Raw genomic sequence first — 14,769 nt, 5'->3', positions numbered from 1 at the left:
CCCAGGGAAGGCTGGAAATCAGGGTCCCCCTCACCAGAATCAAGTCCTCCAGAAGGATCGAGTGAGACTGGTGCAAGGGGTTAGTTTGTTAGCATGGCCCCCTACACAACCACTGCCACCGGCTCTGCAGCCCCCAGGCCTCCGGGGCACAACGTGGTTCTAAGAGAGGTGGGGGAGGGTAGAGGGAGGCGCCCCCTAGACATGCTGGGGGGCTGGGAGGGGGGTGACAGCAGGAGCACCTGGCCCTCAAGGCTGAGACTCGCCAACTCATCACAGCAGTGGCTGTGCAAAGTGCCACCAACTCCTGTGTGTCTGCACCGCCCTCCCACTGCTTTCTGGGGGGGGTCTGACCCCTGCTGCACCTGCGGGGGGGTCTGCTCATTGCAGGCAGCCCCCACCCTCGCACTCAAACAAGGGGGGGGAGGAGGTTTCTTCTTGCGCTCCGATTGGTCTGGACTCTGTCTCCTCTTCCTATTGGCTGTGTTGGGAGGGGCGGAGCTTCCCGGGGGGCGTGACGTGGCCCTGAAGCGTTCACGAGGCGGCTCTTGCGTAGCACGTGGCGTGGCCTGGAGCGCGAGTGGGTAAAGGGGGGGCCCTGAGCTCCCCAAATACCCCCTCCCGAGTTCCCCTTTGTGCCCCTGCATCTTGCCTATACAGTGTGTGAGATGGGAGGTCTCTTCGGGGGGAGGGGTGAGCGGTGAGGTGGGGTCCCCGGCTGAGAGGTCTCTGCGGGGGGAGGCGATGAGCGGGGGGGTGGTCTGAGGGGCACTGGCTGGGGCGGGTCTCTGCAGCAGGAGGGGATGAGCTGGGGGAGGGGCGCTTGATGGGAGGTCTCTGTGGGAAGGAGAGGATGAGCGGGGGAAGGGGAGCTGGCTGGGGGGAGGGGATGAGCGGGGGTTCTGAGAGGCGCTGGCTGGGGGGGCTCTGTGGAGAGGGACGATGAGTGGGGGGGTCTGAGGCGCTGGCTGGGGGTGGTCTCTGTGGGGGGAGGGGATTAGCGGGGGGGACTGAGAGGCACTGGCTGGGGGGATGAGGTCTCTGCGGGGGAGAGGATGAGCGGGGGTTCTGAGAGGTGCTGGGTGGGGGGTCTCTGCGGGGGGAGGGGATGAGCGGGGGGGTCTGAGGGGCATTGGCTGGGGGGGGTCTCTGTGGGGAGAGGGGATGAGCGGGGGGAGTCTGAGAGGCACTGGCTTGGGGGGGTTCTGCTGCACGATGGGATGAGTAGGGGGAGTGGAGCTGACTGGGGGGGTCTCTGCTAGTGGGAGGAGATGAGCGGGGGGGACTGAGAGGCACTGGCTGGGGGGCTCTGTGGGGGAAGGGGATGAGTGGGGGGTCTGAGGTGCTGGCTGGGGGGCCTTGGGGGGAGGGGATGAGCGGGGGGACTGAGAGGCGCTTGCTGGGGGGGCTGTGTGGGGGGAAGGGATGAGTGGGGGTTCTGAGAGGCGCTGGCTGGGGGGGGTCTCTGTTGCAGAAGGGATAAGCAGGGGGGATAGCGAGGCGCTGGATGGGGGTCTCTGCGGGGGAGGGGATGAGCTGGGGTTCTGAGAGGCGCTGGCTGGGGGCATCTCTGTGGGGGGAGGGGATAAGCAGGGGGGACTGAGAGGCACTGGATGGGGGTCTCTGCAGGAGGAGGGGATGAGCGGGGGTTCTGAGAGGTGCTGGCTGGGAGTCTCTCCGGGGGAGATGTGGCTGAGCCACGGGGTCTGGGCTGCCCTGGGTTCCCCATCCACTGCTGAGCTGCAGCCTCCAGGTACCGGAGTGAGCCCCGGGGGCTAGGCCGGGGCCGGGCTGTGACTCTACCCCAGCGTTCAGGGGTGGGGGGGTCTGGCATCTGGCAGCACCGGGATCTGCTTCCTGGGGCTGAGCCACAGGGTGCTCGGAGCTGCCACCCCAGCTGGAGCCCAGAGCCCCTGGGCCTGGCCAGACTCTGCTCTGGGGCCCCGAGGGAGGACTGGCCCCACTGGGGTCCCGGCGTGTGGCTGGGCGGGGGCTGCTGTGTGGGGGCAGTGAGACCGGGCGGGGAGGTACCGAGGCGGGGTACCAGCCCCACTGGGGTCCCAGCGTATGGCTGGGTGGGAGCTGTCGGGGGGGGGCGGAGCAGTGAGACTGGGCGGGGAAGTCCCGGGGAGGAGGGAGACCTGGGCAAACATGTGGATGGAAGAGCCGGTGACCCCCAAGGAGCGGCGAGAGAAGGGGGGACTCTGAGATCCCCTTGGATTTACTGTTGCCCCCTCCCATGGGGACCCCATCCAGAGTGATCTCCCCTTTCCTCTCAAATGCCTGAGAAGCTGTCTGTTCTCTTCCCCGATTGTGCCCCATTTCCCTCCACTTCACCAATGGCCAGTTCAAATCTCAGGTTTGGGGTGTTCCTCCTCCACGCCCCCCCTTTTCCCTGCAGTGATTTGTCCTTGTTTAGGAGGGAAATCGTTCCCCTGGTGATTTGTGAACTGGGCAGAGGCTGGGGGAGCCCTGAGACAGGGATACGCTGAGCTGGGCTGGGGAGGACCTCTCTCTGCTGGCAACAGGGCCTGGAAAGGGAGAGGCAAGTGTTCCCCATGGAAACTAGGCAGCCTAAGGTTTCCCAGCGCCAGCTACTTCGCCTCCCCACACTCAGTAGCCACCCCTGCTCCCTCCCCACCACCTGCTAGTCACATTCCCAGACCCCACTGCCAGCCCCTCCCTACTGCCAGTGACCTGACTCCAACCCCCTGCTTTCCGCTGAGAAAGCCACATCATCCTAGCTCCATGCCCACCAGTGGATGTGCGGCAAGGAGAATCCACCCCATTCTGTTGGTGTTTGAATATCGCTGTATAATCCCCTCATATTTCCCCTCTTTTCCCTTGAACCGTTGAATGTTGATAGAAAATCTCCCCAGACGTTGGTGCTTCTCTCTTATATTGGCAAATATTTAGTTTGTGCCCCATTTTCTCCTCAGTTCTGAAATTCTGATATCAAATTCTTGAAAGGCTTCCTGCTTTTCTCTCCAGGTGTGTGACTGAGATCAGGGCTCTTATCGTCCTGAGCGTAGCCCAGGCCTTGCCTGAGATCAGGTCCCCCAGTGTGCCGGGCACTGCACAAACCCTGACCGAGTTTGGGGCACTCGTTGTGCCAGGGACTGCACAGACCCCTACAAAGAGTAGGGACCTTGTTATGGCGGGTGCTGCGGTGACCCTGACTGAGCCTGGGCCGCTGTTGTGCCAGGCTGTGCATCAACATGAATGGAAACCAGGCTCCCATTGTGCCAGGCGCTGCAGGCACAGCAAACAAAATCAGGGACCTTGTTGTTTCTGGAGCTGCAGAGACCCCGAGCAAGGTCTGGGCCCCGTTTTGCTGGGTGCCGCGGAGACCCCGAGCGAGACCTGGGCCCCGTTCCGCCGGGCACTGCGCAGACCCTGAGCAAGACCTGGGCCCCATTCCGCCGGGCGCTGCGGAGACCCCGAGCAAGATCTGGGCCCCATTCCGCCAGGTGCCGCAGAGACCCCGAGCGAGACATGGGCCCAGTTCCGCCGGGCTCAACGCAGACCCAGAGTGAGATCTGGTCCCCTTTCCACCGGGCGCTGTGGAGACCCCCAGCGAGATCGGGGCCCCGTTCCGCCAGGGGCCACGGAGACTCCGAGTGAGACCTTGGCCTTGTTCCGCCGGGCACTGTGGAGACCCCAAGTGAGAACTGGGCCTTTATTGTGTCAGGTCAGACTGAGACCCAGACCGAGATCATGACTCCCTTGTGCGGGGCAGCGCACGACTGCAGCCCAGATTGTTGCCTCCATTGTGCTGGGCACCTCAGAAACTCCGACTAAGATCAGTGTCCCCATTGGGCCTGGCACAGATCACGCCCTACCACTGTACTGAGCACTGCACAGACCCTGACAGAGATCCTGGCCCCACATTTTGCCAGATGCTGTAGGGACCCCAAACAATATCAGGGATCCTGTAATGCCAGGAGTTGCAGAGCCCCCAACTGAGACCAGGCCTCTGTTGTGCAGGGCTCTGCCCAGACTCTGACCAAGATCAGGGTCCTCATTATGACAGGTGCTGCACAGACACCCCGGGTATGTCTGCACTGCCATTAAACCCCCCCAGCTGGCCCATGGCAGCTGCCTCAGGCTCCCAGGGCTCAGGCGAAGGGGCTGGTTAATTGCAGTGTAGATGTCTGGGCTTCGGCTGGAGCCGGGCTGTAGGACCCTGTGAGGTGGGAGGGTGCCAGACCTTGGGCTGCACCCCCAGCTGGAACAGCTACACCACAATTAAACAACCCTGCAGCCTGAGCAGTGTGAGCCCAAGTCAGCGGGCACGGGCCAGCCGCCGGGATCTGACTGCAGTGTAAACATGCCCACAGAGACAGAGAGGCCTTGCGACAAAAAGCTCAAAGGCTAAACAGGCCAATGGTGGGAGGCTACTCTCCATTTTACAGATGGGGAAACTGAAGCTCCGAGAGCTGAAGTAATTTGCTCAAGTTTGCATGGAGAATTTGGGGTAAAACTGGGAACTGAACCCAGATTGTTTAAGTTCTTGCCTCTCCCGTTAACCCCCAGCCCAGCATGTGTGTGTACAGCATTGTTTTGGCCTGTGTTTGCCTTGCATTGGCTTGCAAGGGAGGCTGTGGAATTTCCTTCATTGGAGGTTTCTAAACCCAGGGTAGAGATACACCAGTCTGGGAATATCTAGCGCTACTTGGTCCTGCCTCAGCACAGGAGGCTGGAGTAGACGCCCTCTCAAGATCCCTTCCAGGCCTACACAGAAATCATTCTCTTTCCTGCTGTTGTGTTCTGTGCTGAGCTGTTTTGCATGGTGCCGTGTGGAACTGGGATCGCCCCATGCTGTGCTGCAGAGTTTTATGGTGCATCGTTTTGCCTCAGCTTGTTTAGTGTCTGTTGTGTTGGTTTGAGTTGTGCTCTTTTGCACTGTGTACTTTCGTCCTAAGGTGTGTTAGTTTACATTGTGTTGCTTTCTTCTCCTTTGTATGGTGTCATTTTATGCTGTGGAGTGTCATTTTTTGGTTTCTGTTGTTGTTTTTCTGAATTGCCTGACATTATGTTGTGGTGGGGCTTTTTTCTGTATGTTGTGTTTTTATACATATTGTGACAGGGTCAGGCCAGATGGCTACAGGAGGGTGATAGAAGGCAGATATATTAGCCCCAGGCGAAGTAGGTCCCCTTTCCCTGAGTGACGTAACAGGGAAAGTTCCAGAACAATAAGAGATTTCTAGAAACAATTAAAGCAGACAGGCTGTGATGTTATTGATATAATCTGAGACCATATAGAACATGGTTGCAACCAAGGTCCTATGGTGGCACCAAATCTTATGTAAAGGGGGTCATATAAGGTGTCTAAGACCAGGTTATGGGTTGCTGGTTATGATTCTGCTGTCTATTTTGTGACAAAGTTCCTCCTCTACTCTGGTGGGTCCTGCACGTATTGGCAGATTTGCTCACCTCAGTGATCTTCCCCACAGTCTGGGTCAACTATTCCTGTGTCTGATCAGGAGTTGGGAGGTTTGGGGGGAACCCAGGCCCGCCCTCTACTCCGGGTTCCAGCCCAGGGCCCTGTGGATTGCAGCTGTCTGTAGTGCCTCCTGTAACAGCTGCATGACAGCTACAACTCCCTGGGCTACTTCCCCATGGCCTCCTCCAAACACCTTCTTTCTCCTCACCACAGGACCTTCCTCCTGGTGTCTGATAACACTTGTACTCCTTAGTCCTCCAACAGCACAGCCTCTAACTCTCAGCTCCTTGTGCCTCTTGCTTCCAGCTCCTCTCACACACTTCCTCTCCTCTGGCTCCTCCCTGGCTGGAGTGAGCTCCTTTTTAATCCCAGGTGCCCTGATTAGCCTGCCTTAATTGGCTGCAGGTGATCTGATCAGCCTGTCTGCCTTAATAGGTTCTAGCAGGTTTCTGATTACTCTAGTGCAGCCCCTGCCCTGGTCACTCAGGGAACAGAAAACTACTCCTCCAGTGACCAGTATATTTTCCCTCTACCAGACTCCTGTACCCCACCGATCTGAATCTGTCAAATATCCCTCCCCCCTGCTCAACACCAGGGGGTTGGGCAGCTTGGGATGCCAGACAGTGGACACGTGACAAGCCATCGGCATTGCTGTGACGGCTCCCTGCTCTGTGTTGCACAGGAAACTGGAAAGGTTGGAGGGATAAGAACCTATTTATGAGAGCGACCCTCTGGCTTTGAGTCAGTATTTGAGTTCCCAAGGTCTTAGCTGTCCTCCTTTCCCTTTTTGAATTTCTAACCTATCTGTAAATGGAAAATAATTCTGGGGATATTTCAGAGAAGACCAGGGGTTCTCCCTTAAGCCTTCTTTTGGTTAGGCTAAACAAGCCAAGCTCTTTGAGTCTCCTCTCATATGGCAGATTTTCCATTCCTCCGATCTTCCTAGTAGCCCTTCTCTGCACCTCTTCCACTTTGAATTCATCCTTCTTAAATGTGGGAGACCAGAGTGTCCCATGGTATTTCAGATGAGGTCTCATCAGTGCCTTGTATAGCAGTACTAACCCTTCCCTGGGTATACTTCAACTATCTCGCCTGATGCATCCTAGGGCTGCATTAACCTATTTCACAGCTGCATCACACTGGGGGTCCGGGGCTCTGATAGTTTGGGATGTTCCTTTTCCCATAGTCAGTTCTTTCCCTTTATTATTTTACCTCCACCTGTGCCCAATGTCACCCTCTTCTTAACTTCTTCGGTTATTTCAGCTCCAGTTTTTTTATTGGGATCAAAGAATTGCAAAGCTGAATGAAAGATAAAACAAACAGAACCATTTGAATTTTGGCACATAGCTGGGAGAATGATACCTAGTGAAGGTCTGCTGTAATTACCCGGTTACCTACAGCATTTTCTGGTGGGGTGCATAAAGCAATGTCAGAGAGGCAAAAATGATTTTAGGGTGAAAGGGCTTGTCAGGTGTTTGCTCCCTAGGGACATGTCGCTGCCCAGGGCTTGCAGTCTTTCAGGAGTGGTGCGCTGGGTTGTATTTAGGAATCTCAAAAGAAAAGGCTAAGATGGCTGGTTCACAATATCCAGTGAAATCTTGCCAACAATTATACAAATAGACTCTGATGCTATTTAAACCACATGGTATTAATACTGATTCAAAACTGAAATTAAAATTATGAGATTAAACACGTGAGAAATGAACTGACAGTTAATTTCCATTTCTTAATGTCTGACATTTTGACACTTGCTCATGCCATCTTGCTTTTAAAGTGATGCACAGCACACAATCACGTTAATTCATGAAAGCACACCAATTACTGACTGCTTTGTGATGCAGAAACATCTGATTAATCAGCTAATTTAAAATTGTAAGTGGAAATGCATCAACACAGCTTAGCTCCAGTGCATTTAAATATGAATGAAAAGTTTCTAATTTAAATACATGGCAGGATGGTAAACGGAGATATTCACGTGCCTCTCCCCAGTCCTGTTCACTTCTTGTCCCAACCCCCCATGAGTTCTAGCCTCTTGGTCAACTCAGCTCCCAGTCCCACATCAGCTGTGCCCTCTCCCACCCTAACCCGTTTCTACTGCTGTTCTTCATCTCCCTCGTCCAGGCAGGGATTGGAACTGCAGCCCCTAAGGCACCTGTATTAATCACTGTCTCACATACTGGGGCTATTTAGATTTCAGGGAACAATTATCAGAGTTACTGACTCTGGGAGGTGGGAGAGAGGAGAGGCTGAGCGTCAGTTTCCTCCTCAGACTCTGTAGGGTCGTTTTCAACCCTGTAGCCTCCATGTTACCTCATCCTCCACTCTGACCCATGGCTCTCTGCTCATGTGTCAGTGTCACCTTCTGATCAGAATGCCACTGGCCTCAGTGGAGCTCCCAGACAGGAGCTATATCACGATAGGGTTACAGTACTGAGAGTAAAATACACCACAGGGAGGGTGGAATTATCCTCAAAGGATGCATTACAGTCCAGGAAGTGAAAGAATTCAAATATTTAGTTACTTAAAAGTATGCTTGAAAGGACTGGCTTTTTATTAATAAATTGCAGTAAATGTTGATTTCACTGTACACACACACACACACACGCACACACACGAAAACCTATTTCTATTGGTAAAATACAGAAATGCTTCTGGAGAAAGTCAAGTTTGATTTAAGGATATTTACACTGTATTTTTTGCATGTGACATTGACAATTTGTGTTTGAACAGTTATAAAAATTTGGCGTTGGGAATCTTATTTACTGTCATTAAATAATTGTTGTCTGACCACCCCCATAACTTTCCACAGCTCTCAACACTGAAACTGTAAACACTGAAAAAAAGACTTTAAATAAATATACCTTCTATTGAAATTAAAAAAAAGAAATCAACAAAATGAATATTGTCAAACCCACTTAACAGCAATCGCAATATGCCAGGGAATGGAATTTCACAGCTAAGGCCCCCAGCCTTAACTCTGCCCTGTGGTGGCACCATGCAATCGCCATAGGGCTACGAATAAGGCATTTTAGAATATAAAGTCCCAGATTAGATTATACCAATTTGTAAAGACACATGAGCTGTCTCCCTCAGGGTGTGACCTGCACTGGGTTGTTTCTTTGATTGATAATTCCCAGAAGTCAATAGATAAATACAGGTGAGTCTCATGTTACGCTGGGATTATGTTCCGCTGTCAGCACGGAAAGCAAAAATTGCATATAATCAAAATTACATTGAGTGTAATGGTGGGCGCAATCGCCTGCACGAAGGGACAGTATTTAAACTGTTATTTTTCTCTCTCTTTATTTTTGCCAACTGTGCAAAGCTGAGTTCGCGCATGTTAAATGCGTGTAAGATGAGACTCGCCTGTAACAGTCTATCAGTTATGAAGTGGCCATTTTGGATGTCTGGGGCGTGTCTGTTATTTTGCACTAGAGGCCAGGTCCTTGGAGAGATGGAATCTTGGTTTCATTTTAACTTGTCCGTGCTCAGAAGCTTCCGGCGTTTGGTTCAAAGTATTTCCATGTTTCCCTGACCTGTTCTTAAAAGTGCTGCTATAGAAAGTGGGGAGGGGCAAGAACTCACAGCAGGATCAGTAGCTGAGTCCTGTAGATATTTATAGCTCATGGGAAGGAGGACGGGGATTGGTGGGTGTCTGGGGATTTAATAATAAACACACAAATATCATCGTTCTTAATGAATTTTCACCTTCTAATTCCTGTAACCCACTAATTATCCCTGGCTGCCCCTCAGCTTGTGGAATGGACTAAAGCCCCGTCTGAATTCTCTCACCGTGCCCTTCTCGTCCTGGAGGCTACAGGATAACATCCACATTTCTCTCCAGATCAACCCATCCTCCCAGGGGGAAGGAAATGGCTTCAATGGAGCTGGCTCAGGTAAGGGATTACCAGGGAGCTGGTGGTGAGTTCTGCTTGGAGGGAAAGGAGCAGTAAATGCATAGGAGGGTAGGAGCTGCTGGAGCTGATGGCAGGCAGGAACTATCTAGGGTGGAGAAAGGGAGGGGACCGGATGTGACAAAACTGCTGAGACTTGTGTAATGTAGGGTATGATGGGTTGTTCACCCCGAGGTGCAGTCTGGGGGGCTTCTGGGAACTGCTGTGCCCGCTAACCCTCAAGCTGGGCTCGCCCTTCTCATGCTGCTTTAATGGAGATTCAGCCAGCCTCTCCAGGCCCTGTTACCACCCAACACAACAGCAGGTGGCACCATACACCCAACTAAGCTACCTGACTGCTTTACCTAAGCCACTCAAGGAGAGGGAGAAGACAATAGACAATTTCACAGCTCCCCAACCTTGCACACCTGCTGTAATATAAATCCAGAATTATACCATCTTATACTGCACCATCTGTAAACTTTCTCTCTCTCACACACGCACACTGTATCTCCCACCACCTCGTCTGGCCCCGCCCCCCAATGCCTCCCCCCTCTACAGGCCACCCCCCCAAATAGCCCCTGCCCCCTCCCCAAATGCCTCCCATCTCCCCCTTCTGCAACTCACCCCTAAACACCCCCGTTCCCTATCCGCAAATGCCTCCACCCCTTATACCCAACCCCCCAAATGCCTCCCAACACCCCTCTTCTACACTCCACCCCCAAACAGCCCCGGTCCCCCGTCTGCAAATGCCTTCCACTCCCCTTCTACTCTCTGTCCCCAAATAGCTCCCATCCCCCTTATACACCCAGATACCCCCTACCCCCTCTCCAAATATCTCCCACCATAGCTGTGTAGCACGGAGCCGTGCAAGGTTCTGCAAACTGCTTAAAGATAACAAGCTAAACCAGCTGCTTCTTTGAACGGTTAAGAATCCCTGCCAACCTGATGACTTGGCACCTCCCTGGTCCTGCAGTTCTTTGGCTGTTCAAGTAAGCTGGGTGTGATATGCTGCTAGGACTCGGGAGTAGTACCAAGTCTGACACATTCCTTAGGTGGTCTCAAACCATCTCATTTCCATCTGTAGCCAAAGATTCGCCATGAGACAACTGCATAACCCCGTACACAGACCCCAGAACCTGTCTGAATCTGGGGAGTCTGGAAGGGAGATGGAAGATGCAGAGTGGGTGCCGATAAAAGCAGCCAAAGGATTCAAGAAAAGCCCGTTGGGTATGATCCAGGTCCCTTTCTCTGCCTCCGACTTGGGTGACTAGCTCTGACTGAGGGGACCACTTCCATGTGGCATGATGCTGCCTGGCAAATGCAGAATGAAACACAGCTGAACTGGGGGGATTGCACTGGCTTTCTGAAGTAAAAGCCACTTACCCCAGCAGCACCAGAGGGCATTTAGCTGTGGCCATTCGTAATTTGGCTGGATGGTTTGTCTGCCACCCACCTGAATGCTTTAGATAGCGGCAGAAGTAGGAAGTGCTCCAGGGCAGCTGTACTTCCTGTGCATAAAACATGCTTGTAACTCTCTGAACTGCTCTGCTTGTGCATGTGGCTGTTCCAGAGAGAAACTGGCTAGGATCGCAAAGTCCCCCTCCAGACGGTCCCAGCACTGGTGTGATGCAAAAGAAGCTGAGTGGTCGGCTTCTGTGTGTACAGGGCTGCTGACCCTGTAGAGAGAAGATGGGTTTGGAACACTAAGCACTCCCCAGAGAATGGGAAAGGGGGACAGAATGGAAGATGAGTGGGAGATGATAAAGAGGCAAAAATATAGATGACACTGGTACCAGGCATCTTTCTCCATGAGCAGTGATGAGTAACCAATGAAAGACATGCACACAGCTAAGGAATGGTGTTTGGGAGGTAGAGAGATGCATTCAACTTTGTGGGAACGTCCTCTTCCTTCCTGGTTCCTGTAGTGACACCTTGTTCAGGCTCCTGCTCTCCACTAAGATTTTTGAGGGAGAGTCAGTGTGGATGTGCTAAACACTTAAGTCAGTAAGAACCAATGAGCCATTCTAAGCTTGCATTTCCCCAAAGCCCTATGGGGGCTGACTGCCTTCTCCCTCAAATCTGTTTTACAGGTACACTGGTTTAAAATCTATATGCTGATATGTATGCAAGCTCCATGCAGGCTCCTCAGCTGATCTGAAGGGTGGGGGCATCCGCTGCTTGGCATCAAAGGGAGTTTGTAATTCTGAACTGCTGGGCTCAAACCTCACTGAAAAACTGAGCCGTTTCAGAACTTCCATTGCAGGGATGAAAGTGGCTGATTGTACTTCACCCTTAGAATTTCAAACTGTGCCACAAATCCCTTTTCCTTCTGAACTGGGCTGTGCATTAACTTTATCTGGGAGAAACTCTAGTTTCATGCACTGAGACCTATGAGTGAGACTGGCTGTTGCTGGCATGTGTAATGGGGATGTGGAGAGGTCTGAAGCTTAAATTTGACCTGGCAAGGTGATGAAAGTTATTGTGATGGTGCTGAAACACCAATATTGGGAATGAACATCTACCCCAGGAGATGGCTCACTGGGTCACATGATCACTTGCATCTCTTTTTGGGGCTAGAGAGGCAGTGAGGTGAGGGGCATGGCAATTTATGCAATTTGGTGTCCAGTCCTAGCACTGCTAAAGAGGCTCTTGACTGCTGTGGCTCTCTGGGTACAGCCCAGCAGCAGCGGGCCTGTTATTACCTTGAACTCTCTTCTCTTAAAAGCGTTCCTGACACGGCCGATGGGGAAAGAGGCAATGTGGCTACAGGAAGCTGAAGCGAGGCTGTACCGCAGGCTGTCACTGTGATGCAACAAAATGTATCTGCTGGTGAGTAGTACTGCGTTTGGCGCTCAAACCTTGGCGCTGGATGCATCCAACATCTACCCGATAACTTCCATTTAATCTAATTCAGAAAGATGAACATGGGCCTCCACAAACTAGTGGTGCCTACGCACCCAGCTTGGCAATGTAAGATCTATCCCTGTGTTAGAAACAATTGTAAATGTCACTGAGTATAATCGCCCTAGTGCCTCTTGCCATGTTAGTAGCTCCATCTGCTTTGCCAGCCTGCAGGATGAAAGTATATGAATGTGGGAGTCTTCCTACTGGTCTCCAGCCTTTTGGGCTGACTTGCTGCAACCTGGCAGATGCTTCTCAGAGGATAGGTAATGGCAGCCCCTTCTGCCTGGTAGCTGACATGAACTTGTGCCTCTGGTCCAAACTGTGCAAAAAACGTACTATACTCCATTTATTCATCGCTTTTTAAAAATATCCGAAGAGGAACTTAGCTGGTTTTAACTGCCTCACAGACCATCCTGATCATTTCTGATTCCAAATAGTAGCCTTATCTGCCTTTTTTGCAACTGAGTTTGACTAGCAGTCTGGTTCTGGGAGGCCTTTGCTCCGAACCTCCCACTCTGGTAACCTGGAAAGCAAAATTAGCTGATTTTAGATTGAGTTGATACAAAGAATTTCGAACATCATGGGCTGGGGGTGAAAAGGGGGAGGAGGGAAGTACGTAATGTCAGTGGCTTTGATTTTTAGCTACCTACTTTGCTGCTGTTCACAGGATCCTGATGTACGTAGGGGTAAGAGCGAGACTAACAAATTTAGCCTCTGCCTTAAAAGAGACGAGCAAATATTTTTATTATGTGTCATGTCAGTATTAACTTTCTTTGAAAACTATTCACTGTAGCCATTGACAAACGGTCGGACTGTACCATTTCATGCAAAGAGGAGGTAGTATTTCAGAGAAAGGATCCTCGTTTTCCCATTCCTATGTGTAGCAGGGTGGTCACCCCACTCATCCCCTGAAGGGCTTCAAACAGCCCTGGGAGAGGGCTGTGGCAGGGAAAGCAGCTACTAGGCTGCTTGGGGAAGCAGCTGCAGCTGGGCCATGTGCCATTCAGGCCTCAGCTGGCCCTATATAAGAGGCAGTGAGCCAGGAGCTCAGCAGTCTGTCTGTTTGTAGAGGGAGAAGGGCCTAGCTGCGGGGAGCTAGAGACAGGGTACTTGAGTGGAGCAGGACTGAGGGAAGGCTGAGGAGCTGGGGAGCTCCAGCCTGGAAAGCCCCAGGCTGCAGCCTAGCATAAGGCCAACAGGTCCTGGGGGCTGCAGAGGGTAGGCAGGGGTAGGCCAAGGCAGCAGGTCCAAACCCAATCTTGCCAGTGCTGAGTGGCTGATACTGCAGTGTGCCCCAGGGCGTGGGGGCTAGACAATGACTTGCTGTAGCTGTATACTGAGGTGAGAGCGGATAGTGAGTGGGGGTTCCCTGGCGAGGGGAGACCCTAAGACTGAGGGGTTATTGCCAGGGGGAAGCTCCCCAGATTCCAGGGCACCGGATCTGGGCAGGACACGGAGGGCAAAGAGGCAGCGGGATACAGAACTACAGAGGATGCTCCAATGGCTGGAGAGCTAATTCCCAAAAGAGACCAGCAAGAGGCGCCGCATTGCTACACGGTGCAACTGCTTACTCTTAACGTGTATGCAGGGGTGTAGCTGTATTGGGTCTCAGGGTAACTGAGGTAACATCTTGTATTAGGCCGACTTCTGGTGGTGGAGAGACAAGCTTTTGAGATACACAGAGCTGCTCTTTTCTCTCACCAGCAGGAGTTGGTCATGAAGCTTGTTACTCTTCAGCCAAAGTTAGTAGAGCAGGTTTGTTTAAGCTGATCTTTGATCCCTCTTCACCTTGAAGAACCAGTTGCTTTGTGACATGTGCCTTCTAGTGCCCATGCCACTTTCTCTAGAGTTGCTGTTGACAGGAAGAGCAGGTAAAATACTAGGATCCATAAATCTGTTTCCTGAATAAGATTGATTGATGGGGCAGCATTGAACTAGGCTAATGTGCATGTCTGGTCTTCACTCCTAGGACCATCCTGAGGCCCAAACAAGATTCTAAAGGATCCTTCAAACTGGAAGATCCCATTAACGTGACTGCTGGGGAGACCACGTTTGAACCAATATGTATGACTCTGAGCAAGAAGGTAGAAATGAGAAATGGGGGAGCCTGGGTGGAATTGATTTCCAGTCACTAGCAGCCGTATGTTGTTCATGGCTAGCAGTGGGCACTAAATGAGGAGAAAATTCCGCAAGACCCTTTCACTGCCTCTGCCTCTTGCTTGGCCCCAACCTTCTGAGCAGCCTGGGGAAATTACCCTTTTTGCTCTCAAATAAGCCATTGAGATGTTGGCCCTTTACCTGGCTCACCTCACCCTAATTGATTCCTGGTGTCCTTATGCCAGCTAAATACACTAGATTCTGCTCCCTCCCACCCAGCTTCTCTTTCTGCCCCATTGTATAAATCTCTGTAGAGTTTGACATGGGGGTATGGAATAGCTTCTGTATGGGGAGAGGTTAATAAAACAGAGACTTTTCAGCTTGGAAAAGAGGTCACTAAGGCAGGGAGGATATTTTAGAAGTCTATAA

At 52.2% G+C, this 14,769-nt stretch overlaps 1 protein-coding gene across 1 annotated transcript in view; it reads right to left on the bottom strand.

Annotated features, from left to right (window-relative positions):
- The window catches only part of LOC127033622 (dynamin-1-like protein), a 245,769-nt gene that overhangs the window by 117,266 nt on the left and 113,734 nt on the right, over window positions 1-14,769 (bottom strand). The gene's annotated exons all lie outside the window — the stretch shown is intronic.

This window comes from Gopherus flavomarginatus, chromosome 13 (assembly GCF_025201925.1).
Source record: "Gopherus flavomarginatus isolate rGopFla2 chromosome 13, rGopFla2.mat.asm, whole genome shotgun sequence".
Lineage (NCBI taxonomy): Eukaryota > Metazoa > Chordata > Testudines > Testudinidae > Gopherus > Gopherus flavomarginatus.
Note: the sequence above shows the minus strand (reverse complement) of the source record. Positions and strands in the feature narration are given on the sequence as shown.